The following is a 16,172-nucleotide window of genomic DNA, read 5'->3' as shown; positions in this document are numbered from 1 at the left end:
CACACGACTCCGGCTATGGGCTGTTTCAGACCCTGTGAAGAGCTGTATTACTTCAATTCAACAAGAATTTACCATATTGGATTTACCAAATATGAGCAGTTTGGCCTCTTCTGGCCCCAATACCCCCTACCCCTACTCTTAAAGAATAGTGAGCCCCTGCTGTATATGCAGAATTGTCTCTGGGGGAAATGCCTACACACACACACACACACACACACACACACACACACACACACACACACACTTTAAATGAGCTTTTCAGGACAGGTGTGATGGCTCACACTTGTAATCCCAGCACTTTGGAGGCCGAGGCAGGCAGATTGCTTGAGCTTAGGAGTTTGAGACCAGCCTGGGTAACAAGGCAAAACCCTTTCTCTAAAAAAAAAAAAAAAATACAAAAATGAGCCAGGTGTAGTGGAGCATGCCTGTAGTCCCAGCTACCTAGGACGCTGAGGTGGGAGGATCACTTGAGCCCTGGAGGCTGAGGCTGCAGTTTCACACCACTGCACTCCACCCTGGGTGACAGAGTGAGACCCTGTTTCAAAAAAAAAAAAAAAGTTTTTTCCTTGAGGCTGAATCATCCCATTAGACACAAGATAAACATTCCTGCAGGAGTTAAAACAATGTTACACGACGGAGCTTGATTTAGCGCCCAAATAAGGCATAACTTAGTATACCCTAGATGTCCAGTTCAAGTTTGTTGAATTGAACTGAGAAAATGATACAAGTATTGTGAAGACAAAGAGGTGACTGACGGTTGGTTGGACTGGGGAAGGCTTCCTGGAGGCGGGAAATTGGACTTACACTGGCTCCCAAGGATTTGGAGAGGCTTGGCTGGTTAGGAGAAGGGAAGCATATCCCAACCGTCAGAGAGAACGAGCAAGGGCACACTCTAAATGCTGCTTCTCCAGGGACGGAGGTGCCTGCCCACAGACATCACTAAGGTGATCCTAGAATCCATCACTCATGCAGGGCCTGCCATGTGCCAGGCGCTGTTCCAACTGCTTTTCATCCATGAACCCAGAGAACCCCATCTAAGCTCTATTATATAACAGTGATGAGGCAGATTTACCAGGAGAGACAGGTATGTTCTCTGAAAATGCACACATATCTGCAAACCATTCCCTCTCGCTGAATCTTAACTCTTCCCCCCATGAAATGTGATATAGAAACACTTTTTTTTTCATTCATGCTCTTAAAAAGTAGAAAGCAGTACCTGGGAGGAAAGTATTTAAACCGACAGAAAGTTGGGCATGCCTCTTTTAAAAAGCTGAAAAGGGGCTGGGCGCGGCGGCTCACACCTGTAATCCTAGCACTTTGGGAGGGCGAGGTGGGCAGATCACAAGGTCAGGAGTTTGAGACCAGCTTGGTGAATATGGTGAAACCCCGCCTCTACTAAAAATACAAAATTTAGCTGGACGTGGTGGCAGGCGCCTGTAGTCCCAGCTACTCGGGAGGCTGAGGCAGAAATGCTTGAATCCAGGAGGCGGAGGTTGCAGTGAGCCGAGATTGCAGCACTGCACTCCACCCTGGGCAACAAGAGCGAGACTCTGTCTTTAAAAAAAAAAAAAAAAAGGCTGAAAAGGGAGCGGAAGGGGGAACAACAAAGGAGACACTGGGTCCTGGATTTTTCTTCATCTCTTCAGTATGCCAAGGGGTCAATCACTTTACCTCTCACTCCTTACGAAATGAACATCATTATCTATTTGTGTAGAAACGACTTTAAGATCCCCAGACAAAAGGCGTAAGGGCAGGACGCCATTATCAGAGGGTAACTGCCCTGGACACTTTCCTTGAAAAGCACGCCTGGATTTGGGGTGTTATATTATTACTACAAATGTAGCATCATTAAATTTAAAGCCCAAAAAGTGATTTTACACTAATCATCACTCCACTAAGTGGATGTCTGTCATGTCAGTTAGCAGAAGGAAAGACAATCTTCAGTTCTACGATGGCAGAGAAAGTGGTGTGTCATTACGCCATGACAGGTACCTGCCCCGGTAGCTCAGATATTTCAAAATGAAGTAGAGCTTAAGAAGGAGAGCATGAGGAAGCGCTTGTCCAGGGGCACTTCCAAATAAATATTTACAGGGCAGCCTCACAGCTCTATGGGGCTGCTGATTGTGGGCCTGGTTGGTTTCTGGAGGCCTCCCAGCTGACATACAGAATAAAAATCATGATTCCTTGCTGGAGTATAACTCCAAGGAAAGCTGGTCAAGCTCACTCCTGCTGGGAGACATTCTTCAAAGGTGTGACCTTCCATCCACTTCACGGTGTAGAGCAGGGATGGGGAGAGAAGAGGGCCTGGAGGTAGTAGTCTTGACAGGACAAAAAGACGGTCATCTTTTGATAGGATTGTCAAAAATAAAGACCAGGATTAGAGTCCAAAGTGAAGCAGCAATCAGGTGTGTCCAAGGACTGTGAGGACTAAAGCAGGAGTCTGAGTGAGAAGGTGAGGGGAAGATGCACCTACGAGATACTGGATTCCGGGTCCGGCCCCATAAGCAATCTGCAGAAGTCCAAAGTGAGTCCCTGCCCTTGGTTAGCATGTAGTTTGCAGGTGAGGCAAATGAAATCATGATATAGAAAGGCGTGTGACAGCCACCTGACCAGGGCACAGTCCTGGTCAATATGTGTGAAACCACACAATGTGTGCTCTGGGAGCAGCCGGGACCACAGTGATCAGGGGAGTGGCAGGGCCTGAGTGTGTTTCCACTGGAGATGATGATGGGATCCTGGGACAAGGGAAGGGATGGATGGTTGCTCTGGTGATGGGATAGGAAGCTGAATGCCAAAGGGCAGTGAGCATGCTGGTCCGGCCAGCAGAGGAGGGGAGTGGGAAAGGAGGTGCACTCAAGGCCAGGCTGTGCAGAGGCACACACACGCGCAAAGCTAGGAACTCTGGACTTCTCTTGCCAGCAGTGAGGCCAGGCTGTGCAGACACACACGCGCAAAGCTAGGAACTCTGGACTTCTCTTGCCAGCAGTGAGGCCAGGCTGTGCAGACACACACGCGCAAAGCTAGGAACTCTGGACTTCCCTTGCCAGCAGTGAGGCACTACCAAAGGGGGCTGAGGATATTTCATCAGAATAGAAAACCAAGAAAATTGGAAAACAGACCCTAGAGGCAAAAATACTTGAGGTAGGATAGCAGCAATATCAACAGAAAAGAAGGACTTGGTACAAGAAAGGTTATGCAGCTGATTTAACAGAATCTGGGGATCCAAGGGGGTGCAGTGGAGTCTGAGTTGACTCCATGATTCAGAAATAGAAACGCCTCCACAAAAACATACAAGCAAACCACATAACAACAAAATCATTCAACAAGGCAGTTTACTTGTTTGGGTGATATAAATTTTCCTTTCACAGGTATAATGCTAGCAATCACATGTTCCAGAATGCTTGGCCTAGATTGGAAAAAAATGTTTTTGGTGTTTCTATGGTGAATAAGTGCATAAGAAGAAATGGGTTTAAACAAGCAGAGAAAAGAAGGAAATGTACACACCAGCTTTAACTCAGACCCACAAGCACCAAGATCTTACTGATATATTTTACAGGGAGGCTGAAAGTCAGGGAACTGGGATCTGAAGTCAAAAGGACATGGAGAAGAAATATCTGATGCCAGGATCTCTATCAGTCTGGCTGAGGTTGCTGATCTCTATTGGTCCTACGTGATGCAATTACCAATCACATTATTCCGTTACAGATGGCAGCTTTGGCATTCACAGGGTAGGAAAAGGCCTTTGTTATTCAGGGCTACTGCTTTCGTTTGAATGTGTTCCCTCCAAAATTCAGATGCTGAAACTTAATGGCCAATGTGGTAGTGTTTGGGGGTCCGGCCTTTAAGAGGTGATTAGGTCATCAAGGCTCCTCCCCTTGTGAATGGGATTAAAGCCCTTATAAAACAGGTTTCACGAAGTGTTCAGCTTGTTTGCCTTCCACTGCGTAAGGACACAGTGTTCCTTCCCTCCAGAGGATGTAGCAACAAGACATCATGTTGGAAATGGAAAGCAGCCCTCACCAGACAACCTGCTGGCACCTTCATCTTGGATTTCATGACTTGAACTTCCCAGCCTCCGGAACTGTGAGAAAAAAAAAAAATTCTGTTCTTGGTGAATTACCGTCTATGGTATTTTGGTGTAGCAGCACAAACTAAGTTAATACAATTATTTTTTAAAAACTGATGCAAAACATATTACTGAACCTGAAAGGAGAACTTAACCTGCTTGTTTAAATTGTATCTTAGAGTAACTAAATAGCTCCAGTTGTATGAATTTTAGCTGATAAATGTGGAACGATGACGGAATTAGAAAAATCACTTTGCAACTCCTGGAGAATTATTTGACTGAGGGGAGAAAATATCACTTGATGAAACCATTAGATAAAAGGATGGTAAAGAATTTTACAGCGGGTGGATTAACTTGTCACCATCTAAATCCACTGATCAATCTTAGCACCACCGAAGGAGGACAACTAGATGCTAAGTGCCATCTGACGCAGAAGGAATTATTTTTGACCACCCGTCAACGATCCTTGTGAAACAAAACAGAACCCCACACACTGAAGCTGAATCTAACCAAGGCTGCAAAGTCAAATCCCATTTCATGCGAAAAACAAGGGACAGAGGGACAAGTAGAGCAGTCAGCTGAATCTGGGGTACGGGAAATTCTACAAAAGCCTGGACCCGGGATCTTCAACAAGTCAATCACATCGAAAGAAAAAGATGGTAGTGGGAGAAGAATACTGCAGATTAAAAGAGATGTAAGAGATGTAACAGCCAAATACGAGGTGCAGACCTTGTGTATCCTTACTCAGCCAAGACAACTGTAAAAACATATTTCCGGGATAATCCAGGAAATCTGGGCATGAAATGGCATTGTGCATGGAAGAAAAAATGTCCTCATTTTTCAGAGATACAAAACTGAGGTACGTATGAATTAAATGACCTAATATCTGAGATTTCACTTAAATATAGTCAGTCCTCTGTATGCACAAGACGTTAGTTCCAGGATCCCCACAAATACCAACATCTGTGGATGTTTAAGTCTCTTAGAGTCAGCCCATGGTATCCCTGGGTTATAAATCCCCAGGTCCAGCATCTGCAGGTTCCAACAACTGCAGATGAAAAACACAGTTGGCCCTGCATATCCACATGTTCTGCATCCAGTTCAATCCAGCAGAGATCACTCAACGCAGAAGCCATGAATTTAGAGGGCCAACTGTATCTTCAGCAGATTTTCAGCTTCCAGCAATGGTGGAGTAGCTTATTTCAGACCAAGCAGCTTATCTGCTGCTGAAAACACGAAATGCTGTAAACAGGAAAACATAGACAAAAAAGTATTTTTAAGAATCTGTTTGAAGGTATCAAGGAGCCACTGAGGCAGCAAGATCTTGAAAAGTCAAGATCATGGAAAGAGTGGAAGGTGAACCTTATATTCGTTGGTACTTTTCCCTTTGATGATCTTAGAGACAGAGAGGCTCACCAGCTGAGCAATGTTTTTGGCAGTCTCATAGAAAAGGAGACACAGAAACTGGAATTCAGGGATCAACAATGATAACAAGGAGCTCTAGTAAACATTCCTGGCTTTCGACTCTGACCATCAAAGGACTACAATCTATCTAGGTATAGTAAATTAGAAATAAAGCAGCCATTACAAAGAATGAATCACTTCAAATCCTGATTGGATTAAGGTATGAACTCTTTCTATCCTGATTCCCAGAAGCAAAAGTAAACATGTCTGAAGGAGATAACATCATCCTCAGCCTCAACTTATCTCAAATTTTCTGTATAATGTTCTGCATTTGGTAAAATTATAACCCGGCATACAAAAAGGCAAGAACTCTCTGAAAACCAAGAAGAACAACATAGACAGTGAGATAGACCTACAGGTACTGAAATGGTAAGGTTCTCATACACAGACTTTAAAATAGCTCATAAATATGTTTGAGAACTTAAATAATATGTAAGAATTTTAGCAGAAAAATCAGAAATTATGTAAAAAATAACCAGTGGAAATTTTAGAACTGAAAAATAGAAAACTAAAATTAAGAACTTAACAGTCTAACATTAGATTAGTCAGAGCTGAGGAAAGAATTAGTGAACTGCAAGGTAGGTCAAATGAACATATCCATCAAAGATACAGAGACAATGTAACAGAAATAAACAGGAGCAGAGGTCTCATATGTGTCAACTGGAATCTCAAATGAGAGAAAGGAGAGAATGGGGCAGAAGCTATATACACACACACACACACACACACACACATATATACATACATACATATATATACACATACATATATACATGTATATATACATATATACACATACATATATACATGTATATATACATATATACACATACATATATACATGTATATATACATATATACATACATACATACATATGGCTGTAATGGCGGAACATTTTCAAAACTAAAGACAGCAAGTCACAGATTAAAAAATGCTAAGAATTGCACAGAGACTACAATAATTCAGCAAAGGGAAAAAGAAGAAGGATGAGGGATAAGGTAGGCGTGGCAAAATCTTGATAAGAATTACTGAAGCTGGATGATAGACATATGAAAGTTCATATTATTCTATTTTTGTGTACATTTGAAAATTTTCATAATCAGGGCACTGGATTTTACTTTTTCACTTTTAGAAATGACGGACTTCGGGAGATAGCCTCAAATTTCAAAAGATTTGGAATTTTACTGAATTTTGAGTCTTCTGTAGAAATAAAATGATACATTCAATGAACAGTATATAACAGTCTTCCAATGCTGTTTCAAGACATTAGACAGACATAGACTTGATAGCTAGAATAATAGCAGAGGGAGCAACAGCCCACATTGAACATTAAAAGGCTTCGCTTTAGGTCTTAAAGCAAATGTAGAAACTCAGTGTCATATGCCAGGAGTAAATGGGACAAAGAGGCATGAAGAGGCACATAGAGTCAGTCTTCTGATGTTCCTTAGGCTCTGTTTAATTTAAAGCAGCTGTTTTATGGAAGTTATTTATGCCTTTGTGGTAGGATAACTTTATTAGTAATATGATATATTTTTGTTGCTGGGAGGGAAAAAAAAAGGTCCTAACATCAGGAAACAAAACCAAAGGGGGAAAAAAAAGATGGGCCCTACAGTCATGAAACCACCTCAGAACACGGAGAACTATTTCTTACCATGACCTTAATTAACCCAGGCTGTTACTCTGGAGAGGTGCTATTTCCCAAGTGGGTAATGAATCATTGCTTCTCCATCACCTCTACTGCTGTGCTTTGTTGGTGACAGGGAGATCAGGGCCGTGAATTCTTGTTTCCAAAAGAAAAAAGAACTTGGGTTCCAGCCCAGACTGAACCCTCAGCTCTTGTTTGGTTTCTGATATGTGCTATTGGCCTCACATCATTAAGAAAGATGGATCTGCACTCCCCCATCTCTATGTGAGTAACAGAAAGAAAATTCGCGGTGTCACGCAGGATTTGACAACATCACAGTGAGATTTTATCTAATGCAATGAAATTTTTCTTGCATTTCTTTTACTTCATAAACTGAGATACATTTCTACTTCTCTTAAAACCTTCCACCAGACAGGTCCTTCACTCAAAAGGTGGGGTTTAGGCCAGGCGCCATGGCTCACACCCTTAATCCCAGTGCTTTGGGAGGCCAAGGAGAGAAGACTGCTCCAGGGCAGGAGTTCAAGTGCAGCCTGGGTAACATAGTGAGATGCCATCTCTACAAAAGGAAAAAAGACAATTTAACTAGTCAGCCATGCTTGGTGTTGCACAGCTGTGGTCCCAGCTGCTTGGGAGGCTGAGGTGGGAGGATCACTTGAGCTCAGGAGTTTGAGGCTGTAGTGAGCTATGATGGTGCTACTGTACTTCAGCCTGAGTGACAGACAAGACTATCTCTACAAATAAATACATAATTTTTTTTAGAAGTAGGGTTTTCTTACTCTTATTAGTTTGACAATTAAAAGTTACTTGCACATGATCCATTATTAGAATCTTTAATCAGATAAGAATAAAAGAGACTTTCAATTATCTGAAATGTCCATGTTATTCAGACTCAGGAGCACAGAGGGTAGGAAAGCAGTAGATAAATTCGAATGAAGGAGATACAAGATTTGGGCTGAAGACATGGCTCTTCCAGTTAGTTGAATGACTATTTCACAACTAATGTGATAAGAGATTGGAGAGCATCTGGAAATGTATACAACTCCATACGAACACAAACTAGTATTATTAAGTTTCCAGGGCTAGTAAATGTATGGTAATTAGTGGAATGCACTGTTGCACCCACATGGAGATTACACACTGGGTGGGGGGGGGGGGGGAGAATCACTAAAAAAAAAAAAAGCATGATAGCATCAAATGGTCATTTTCCACAGCCAAAAACAAACAAACAAAAAAACAGAAAACCACTTGAACTACTTCTACATTTGCCTGTTTCTTTTAAAATACAAGGGGCTTGGGCAGCAACACACAGGAAAGCCTGGAGTAGTTGAGATGATTCTGGGTGAGTGTCCTCATTAAGGGAAAGACTTATGTTGCAGATAGGACTAAGCATCCAATAATGAACCAAACTGGGGTTTTGGTCTTTCCTTCTAGAAAACACACTGAGAAACTCTTGCCTATATTTGTAACTTTTATATTAAGTGTGTTCAATTATTTTCATTTCATGCTGGACTTAAAAATTTCCTCACTCCCGTGCCCACGAGCAGCCTGGCTGGCAGCAGGGAAACCTCAGGGTCTGTGTGGATGGCCCTCAGTGTGGCGCAGGGGTGAGGACTGGCCAGCATCTTCCAGGCAGGCAGGACAGTCCTCCACTTCATGTAAACAGTTTCCTCTCAAAGACTCCTACCAGTGATAATGCTGTCCTTTTGCCTGTCTCATATATGACAGCACTATTTTTTTAGAGTGTGAAACATTTGATGACATCTTGAAGGATTTCAAAAAGGCTGGCTAGCACGACTGAAGTATAAAATAACCATAATTTAGTTTAATACATCCTTGAGAAAAAATGGTAATGAGATATTCCCTACAAAAACTGTGTTTATTCTGTATAGTCTATCCTTGTGTGGGATAAAGTTCTGAATGTACACACTCAAGCCCTCAAAAGATGGTCATATCATTGAGATCATTCCTCAAGAAACTTAACAGCAGAAAGTTTAAAATTTTCAGAAAATTTTAAATTTATTTAACGTTTTAGTTCAAGTTTATAAAAGTTGGTTTACATTCTACTCCTAGAAATGCAGCAGGCATGGTAGCTATACCGATTCAATGGGAGCATACTGAAAACAATGTAAAATGCTTGATGAAATATTCTAAAAAGCAGTAAGATGCTGGCAAGATAGTAAGGCATTGTCAGGCCAAAATGTGAGTGAAGAAGGACTCCTGACAAGTAAGCAGAATAGCTGAACTGCTGGTCTGCTGGAGTCTCTGTCCTCCTCTGCTCTGTGGCACCTGGGGGACAAAAGAGCAAGCCCACTGTCTCCCCAGCAGGATGGGGTCTAGTAGGAAATCCTTCCTTTCGTTCAACTTATTTGGAATGGTAAGTAAGACACGATTGCCGGTAACAGAAGGAAACAGATTACATTCAAGAGTCCCAGAGAGCTGACAGGCAGTTGCAGAGCGTAAGCTGAATGCCAGTGGAATGACATCTTCCATGTTCTGAGGAAAACAAACTCCTCCTCTAGAATTCTACATCCCAAAAGACATCTTTCAAGAATAAGATTGAAGAGCTGAAGGGTGCAGGGCTTCTGATGATGATGAAAATCTCCTAAAATTGACTGTAGTCATGGTTGCACATATATTAAAATATATTGAAAACCACTGAAGTATACACTTTAAATGGATGAATTGTAAGCTATACAAACTGTCTCTCAATAAATCTCTTAAAAAGGATAAAGATGAAATAAAAATATCTTTAGACAAAGAACAATTTAAAATTTGTCACCAGATCTTCACAAAAGGAATTTCTAACATTCTAGTTGAAAGGAAAATCATCCCAGATGGATGGTCTAAGATACAAGAAAAAATGGACAAAGAGAATGCTTAATATGGGCAAATCCATGAATACTGACCAAATAATTTTTGTGGGTTAAAATATGCTAAAAATTAAAATACACAACAATTGTAGCATATGTATCAGTAGGAGAAACAGTAGTATTCAAGCGTTTTAAAGCCTCTCTACATCCACGAAGAGCGTAAGAAAGTAACATACCTTCTTTACAATTCTTTAAACAGTTCACCTGTGACTTATATATCCTTCACAATATGTGATTTATTTAATAATTTTAAAAGTCTTAAACACTGATTTAATGTTCTGTTTTAATTTCTGAGTACAAAGCCAGTTTGCAGAGAGCAGTCAGGTTAATAGGTAATCTAGGGATTTAATGATCTCAAAGATCGAGTGTTACATCAGTAAGAAAGGAGCATTGTCGTTAAAAAAAAACCTACATACCTTTTCCTTGTTTGGAAAGAAAAGAGGAGAGTCATAAAAATTAAACATGAATAAAAAGCTGCACAACTTACTTTAAAATAGAAGATGAAATATAGTTTGGCATCAAGGAGCTTACCAAGCCGTATGTATCTGTATCTACAATGTTGTTTAACAACCCTATACTCATGTGATATTGTTGACATATATTTCAGTAGTGTTACTGGTACTTTATTAAAATCAATCACTACAGATGCCAAGTACTCAGAGCCCACAGACCTTGAAGAAGTCATAGGATGGGTTTCCATAGCACAGGTGTTGGAAGGTGCCGTATTGTGGTGCTGGGAAGCAGAGATGTTCTCTTCTTTGAAGATTTTCAAAGAAAAAATATAGCCTGTTGCAGCAGAGCAGCTAGCACTGCTTAGATGCAGAATCATGAGAAAGTGAGGCGATAGCAGAGGCTGGTAAACTCCACCTCACAAGCCAAATCCCATGAGCAACATGCTTTTGTAAATAAGGTTTCGTTGGGACACAGCCGTGTCTATTCATTTACATATTGTCCACAGCTGCTTTCAAGCTACAAGAGCAGAATTAAGTAGGTGGATGTATGGCTTGCAAAGCTGAAAATATTTACTACCTGGCTCTTCACAGAACAGTTGCTGACACTTGCTCTACAACAAAGGAGTTACTAAAAATAAGAGGCTAGGAAGAGGATCCCTTACAAAAATGATTGTAATGGACAACCATGAATAGGTCTGGGAGGTGGGGCTGCCTAGTTGTCTGCATCACTAGTAAGAATAATGGTAATTACAGTAACAGCAGTTCATACAGTTAGTGCCTTTGCCTCATGTCAGGCACTGTCCTAAGGACTTTGAGTTCAATTTATTCTAAAAAAAAATCTCATTCAAGCAGACTCTGGTAATGATGGTATAAAGTAATTAGTAGTTCTTGTCCATAGAAAATGAGTACAAAACTAGTCAAAATTGCCAAAGGCAACCACTTTAGGGCATCAAAAATTGATCTAAGGTAGACAAAAAATTGAGAAGTGCTTATTTTTTTAAAAAATAAATATATTTTAAGGTAAGAAAATCAGGATTCTATGGTCTTCTTGCCTGAGGCTATTCCCATCTACCATCCACCCCCAAGTCAGCCTTAGAAGGAATGAGACCAACTCTCCATATCACAGGGATAACTGGGAAATTGCATGTACACAAGGGAGACCCAAAAGAACCTCATCAAAACTAAAAATCAGACGAGATTTGAGGACCTTAAATGTATCTTCTCACACACAAGTGACCAGCAGAGTGGAAGCCTTATAGGCTCAAGGTATTTCCTAGAGGTCCCCCTGTGTCTTCTGCATAGCTTAATGGTCTGCCCACATCACAAAAAAGAAGAAAAAGAATAAGACACTAAGCAAAGACAATGCTGATGAGCTCCACTGCGTACTCCACACTCTGCAGCTGAAGTCCAAGCAAGTCACAAAAAAATACACCACAAAATGCTCACCAACTACTCTCAGAACAAAACTGAATGCAGAGTTATAATACATTATTTAAAATGTTCAGTTCCCAAACCAAAACCACTAGATATACTGTCTCTACACCCTGCCCCCACCCCCCAAAGAAATAAAGACAGAGGGCAGGATAATGATACAAAGTGTCAAAAGAAACAAACTATCAGCCGAGATACCTATATCCAGAGAAACTACCATTTAAAAATGAAGGTGAATATAGTAAAGATGATGAGTCTCTTTAAATTGACTTAGTGAAACTGTAATAAAAATCCAAGCTTGATATTTGTAGATATAGACAAACTGTTTCCAAAATTTATATGGAAACACAAAGGAATTAGAATAGTCTAAGCAATTCTAAAAAACAATAAAATTGGAGGGCTCACACAATCCAATTTTCAGATTTACTAGAAAGCCACAGTAATCAAGACAGTGTGGCATTGGCAAAGAGATAGACACAAAATGAATGGGACACAACAGAAATTCAAGAAATTGATTCACACAAATGTAGCCAATTATTTTTTTTTCCCAAAGGCATGAGAACAATTGAGTGGAGTAAGGATGGCATTTTTAACCATCTTCAACAACACCTGTTATCTACCTTTTCTATTACATCCATCCCAGTGGGTGTGAAGTGCTATCTCACTGTGGTTTTGATTTGCATTTCCCTAATGGTTAATAATGTTGAGCATCTTTTCATGTGTTTATCAGCCATTTGTATATCTTCTTTGGAAAATGTATAGTCTAGTCTAGGAAGAAAAACGAACTTCAACCTGAACTTCATTACTTATATCAAGGTCAATGATGAGGCCATGAACTCAAATAGATCATTGACCTATACAGACTTGTAAAAATTTTAGAAGACGTAGGGGAAAATCTTCATGACCTTGAGTCAGGCAAGAGTTCTTAAATATGACACCAAAAATATGATTCATAAAAGAAAAAAACGGAAAAATTAGATTTCATAAAAATTAAAAACATCTACTCTGTAAAAGATACATTTAAAAAATGGAGGCCTGGCGTGGTGGCTCACACCTGTAATCCCAGCACTTTGGGAGGCCGAGGCGGGTCGATCACTTGAGGCCAGGAGTTCGAGACCAGCCTGGCCAACATGGTGAAATCCTGTCTCTACTAAAAATACAAATATTAGCTGGGTGTGGTGGCATGTGCTTGTAGTCCCAGCTAATTGAGAGGATGAAGCACAAGAATCACTTGAACCCAGAAGGAGGAGGGTGCAGTGAGCCAAGATCGGGCCACTGCACTCCAGCTTGGGTGACAGAGTGAGACACTGTCCCAAGGGGGGGGGGGGCGGGGGAAAGAAAAAGAAAATGGAAAGACAGCTTACAAAGGGAAATTATTTGCAAAATATACATCAAATTGAAGACTTGTATCCAAAATATATCAAGAACTCAATAAAACAAAGCCAAAAAGAAAAGGAAAAAGGAAAAGAAAAAATGGTCAAGAGACTTGAATAGACATTTCTACAGAGACAATATATGAATGCCAAATATGTACAGGAAAAAATGATCAACATAATTAGGTACCAGGAAAATGTTTTCCAGTGAGCACCACCACGTACCCTTTACCACAGGTCAACAGGCTAGTTCTCCATCCTCCCTCTAAACCAAATATATATGACTTCTCCCAGATTGTGGAAGTATATATGCATTTCCTATGCTTAATTAGATAATCAAATCCCTACTTAGAGCTCAAATTACTCTAGTTCCTTTAGTCTTGTTCCTAGAGGTGCCTCTGCAGCTATGAATCTTGTTTTATACTTATCAACTTGTAAGATTTTGACAGTTTTTGGCTAAAATCAAACAAACTATCAATACTATTATTTTGTGTTTGTGAAGATGTGGAAGAACTGGAACCCTCATATATTGTTAATAGGAATATAAAATGGTAAAGCACTTTGGAAAACATTTTGGCAATTACCTAAAAAGTTAAACAGAAGACTCGAGTGAGATGGTCAAAAGATCTGACTAGATATTTTTCCAAAGAAGATAGGCAAATGGCTCATAAACACATGAAACGATGCTCAGCATAATTATCCATCAGGGAAACGTGACTCAAAGCCAGTGTAGTACCACCTCACACCCACTAGGATGGGGATAACCAAAAAGACAGATAATAACCGGTGTTGGTGAGCATGTGGAGAAATGAGAACCCTCATACCCTGCTGGTGGGAGTGTAAAATAGTACAGCCACTTTGGAAAATGGTCTGTCAGTTCCTCAAAACGTTAAACGACAGAGTTATCATATGACCTAGCAATTCTACCTCTAGGTGTATTCCCACGAAAAATGAAAACACAAGTCCATGCAAAAACATGTATACGAATGTTTATAGCAGTGCTATTCATAATGGCCCAGAAATGGAAACAATCCAAATGCCTATCATTTTATAAATAAACAAAGTTGATATCTCCGTATGGTGGAATATTATTCAGCCATGAAAAGGAATGAAGTGTTTATACATGCTACAACATGGATGAACTTTAAAAACATTATGCTAAGTAAAAGAAGCCAGACACACAAGGCCACAAATTATATGATTCCATTTATGTGAAATGGTATATGACAAATCCCGAATAGGCAAATCCACAGAGACACAAACTAGATTAGTAGTTTCCATGGGATGTGGCCAAAGGGGGTTGGAGATGACTGCTAACAAGCATGAGGCTTCTTTTTGCATGAGGCAATGTTCTGGAATTAAATTATGGTGATGGTTGTACAACCTTGTAAATATGCTAAAAAACCCACTGAAATGTACACTTTTAAAGTGGATTTTATGGTATGCAAGCGCTATCTCAATTTTTTTAAAGATTAAACATTATGCCCCTGAATTCCATTATTAGGAATCAATCTACTTATGAGAAATAAAAATATATGTCCATACAAGGTCTTATATGTGAATGTTTATAGCAGCATTACTCATCATAGCCAAAAAAGTGGAAATAACCCAAATAATCAACTGGGAGTAGATAAATATGATGTACTATATCCATACAATGTAAACTATTCAGCAATAAAAAGTAACAAAGTACTAATACATGTTACAACATGAATGAACCTTAGTAACATGCTGAGTGAAAGAAAGCAGTGAAGTAAGGCTACATATATGATTCCATTGATATGAAATTTGTAGAAAAAGCTGAACTATGGAGACAGTAAGCAGAAATGTGGTTACCTGGAGCTGGGTATGGGTATGAACTGACTGCAAACAGGCCTCAGGAAAACTTTGGAGATGCTAGAAATATTCTAAAAATGGATTGTGAGAATTTTTGCACAACCATAAAACTTCTAAAACTCAGAACTGTACAACTTATAATGGTTGAATTTTATGATATGTAAATTATGCTTCAATAAAGCTGTTAAAAATTAAACAACCTTATGAGACAGATACTATTATTGTTGCCATTTTAGCAATCAGGAAACTGAAGCATAGACAGATTAAGTAACTTGCTAGAAAATGGCAGAGCTATTATTTGATTCCAGGCAAAATGATTACGGAATTCTTAACCACTAAATCAAATCCAGTGTAATTTGCTAACTATAAAGTATAGTACTGGGAAAATTGAGAAAAATGCCGCCTTCTTCCAAGAGTCAAAGAATGATCACACATTGAGAGCACTATTTATATACCTAACTCTTTGCAAGTAACCCCATTTCCATCCTCTCTTATTAGCACACCAATCTGCAAGGTAGTTGCTATTACATTAAAAATATACAATTTAAAACAGTTCAGCACATGTGTCTTATAATGGTCTCCTCCAAATTCCATAGCGACCATTAAAGAAAATATGTCTGGGCCAGGTGCGCTGGCTCACACCTGTAATCCCAGCACTTTGGGAGGCTGAGCACTGGGGTCAGGAGGTGGAGACAATCCTGGCTAACATGGTGAAACCCCGTCTCTACTAAAAGTCCAAATTTAGCTGAGCGTGGTGGCACGCATCTGTAATCCCAGCTACTTGGGAAGCTGAAGCAGGAGAATCACTCGAACCTGGGAGGCAGAAGTTATAGCGAGACAAGATTGTGCCACTGCACTCTGGCCTGGATGACAGAGTGAGACTATGTCTCAAAAAAAAAAAAAAATTAACTAATCAAAAATTTTTTTAAAAAAGAAACTATGTCTGATACCTACACATTCAGAGCTTTCTTTGCTCAGGCACCCTCTCCTCTCACAGTCTCTGAAGGCCAGGCAAAAAGGCTAGTTCTTTACCC

General features: G+C 40.1%; 1 protein-coding gene across 5 annotated transcripts in view; it reads right to left on the bottom strand.

Annotated features, from left to right (window-relative positions):
* The window catches only part of SMYD3 (SET and MYND domain containing 3), a 753,414-nt gene that overhangs the window by 15,550 nt on the left and 721,692 nt on the right, over window positions 1-16,172 (bottom strand). The window lies entirely within an intron of this gene.

This window comes from Gorilla gorilla, chromosome 1 (genome assembly GCF_029281585.2).
Source record: "Gorilla gorilla gorilla isolate KB3781 chromosome 1, NHGRI_mGorGor1-v2.1_pri, whole genome shotgun sequence".
NCBI lineage: Eukaryota > Metazoa > Chordata > Mammalia > Primates > Hominidae > Gorilla > Gorilla gorilla.
This window is presented reverse-complemented; position numbering and strand designations above follow the sequence as displayed.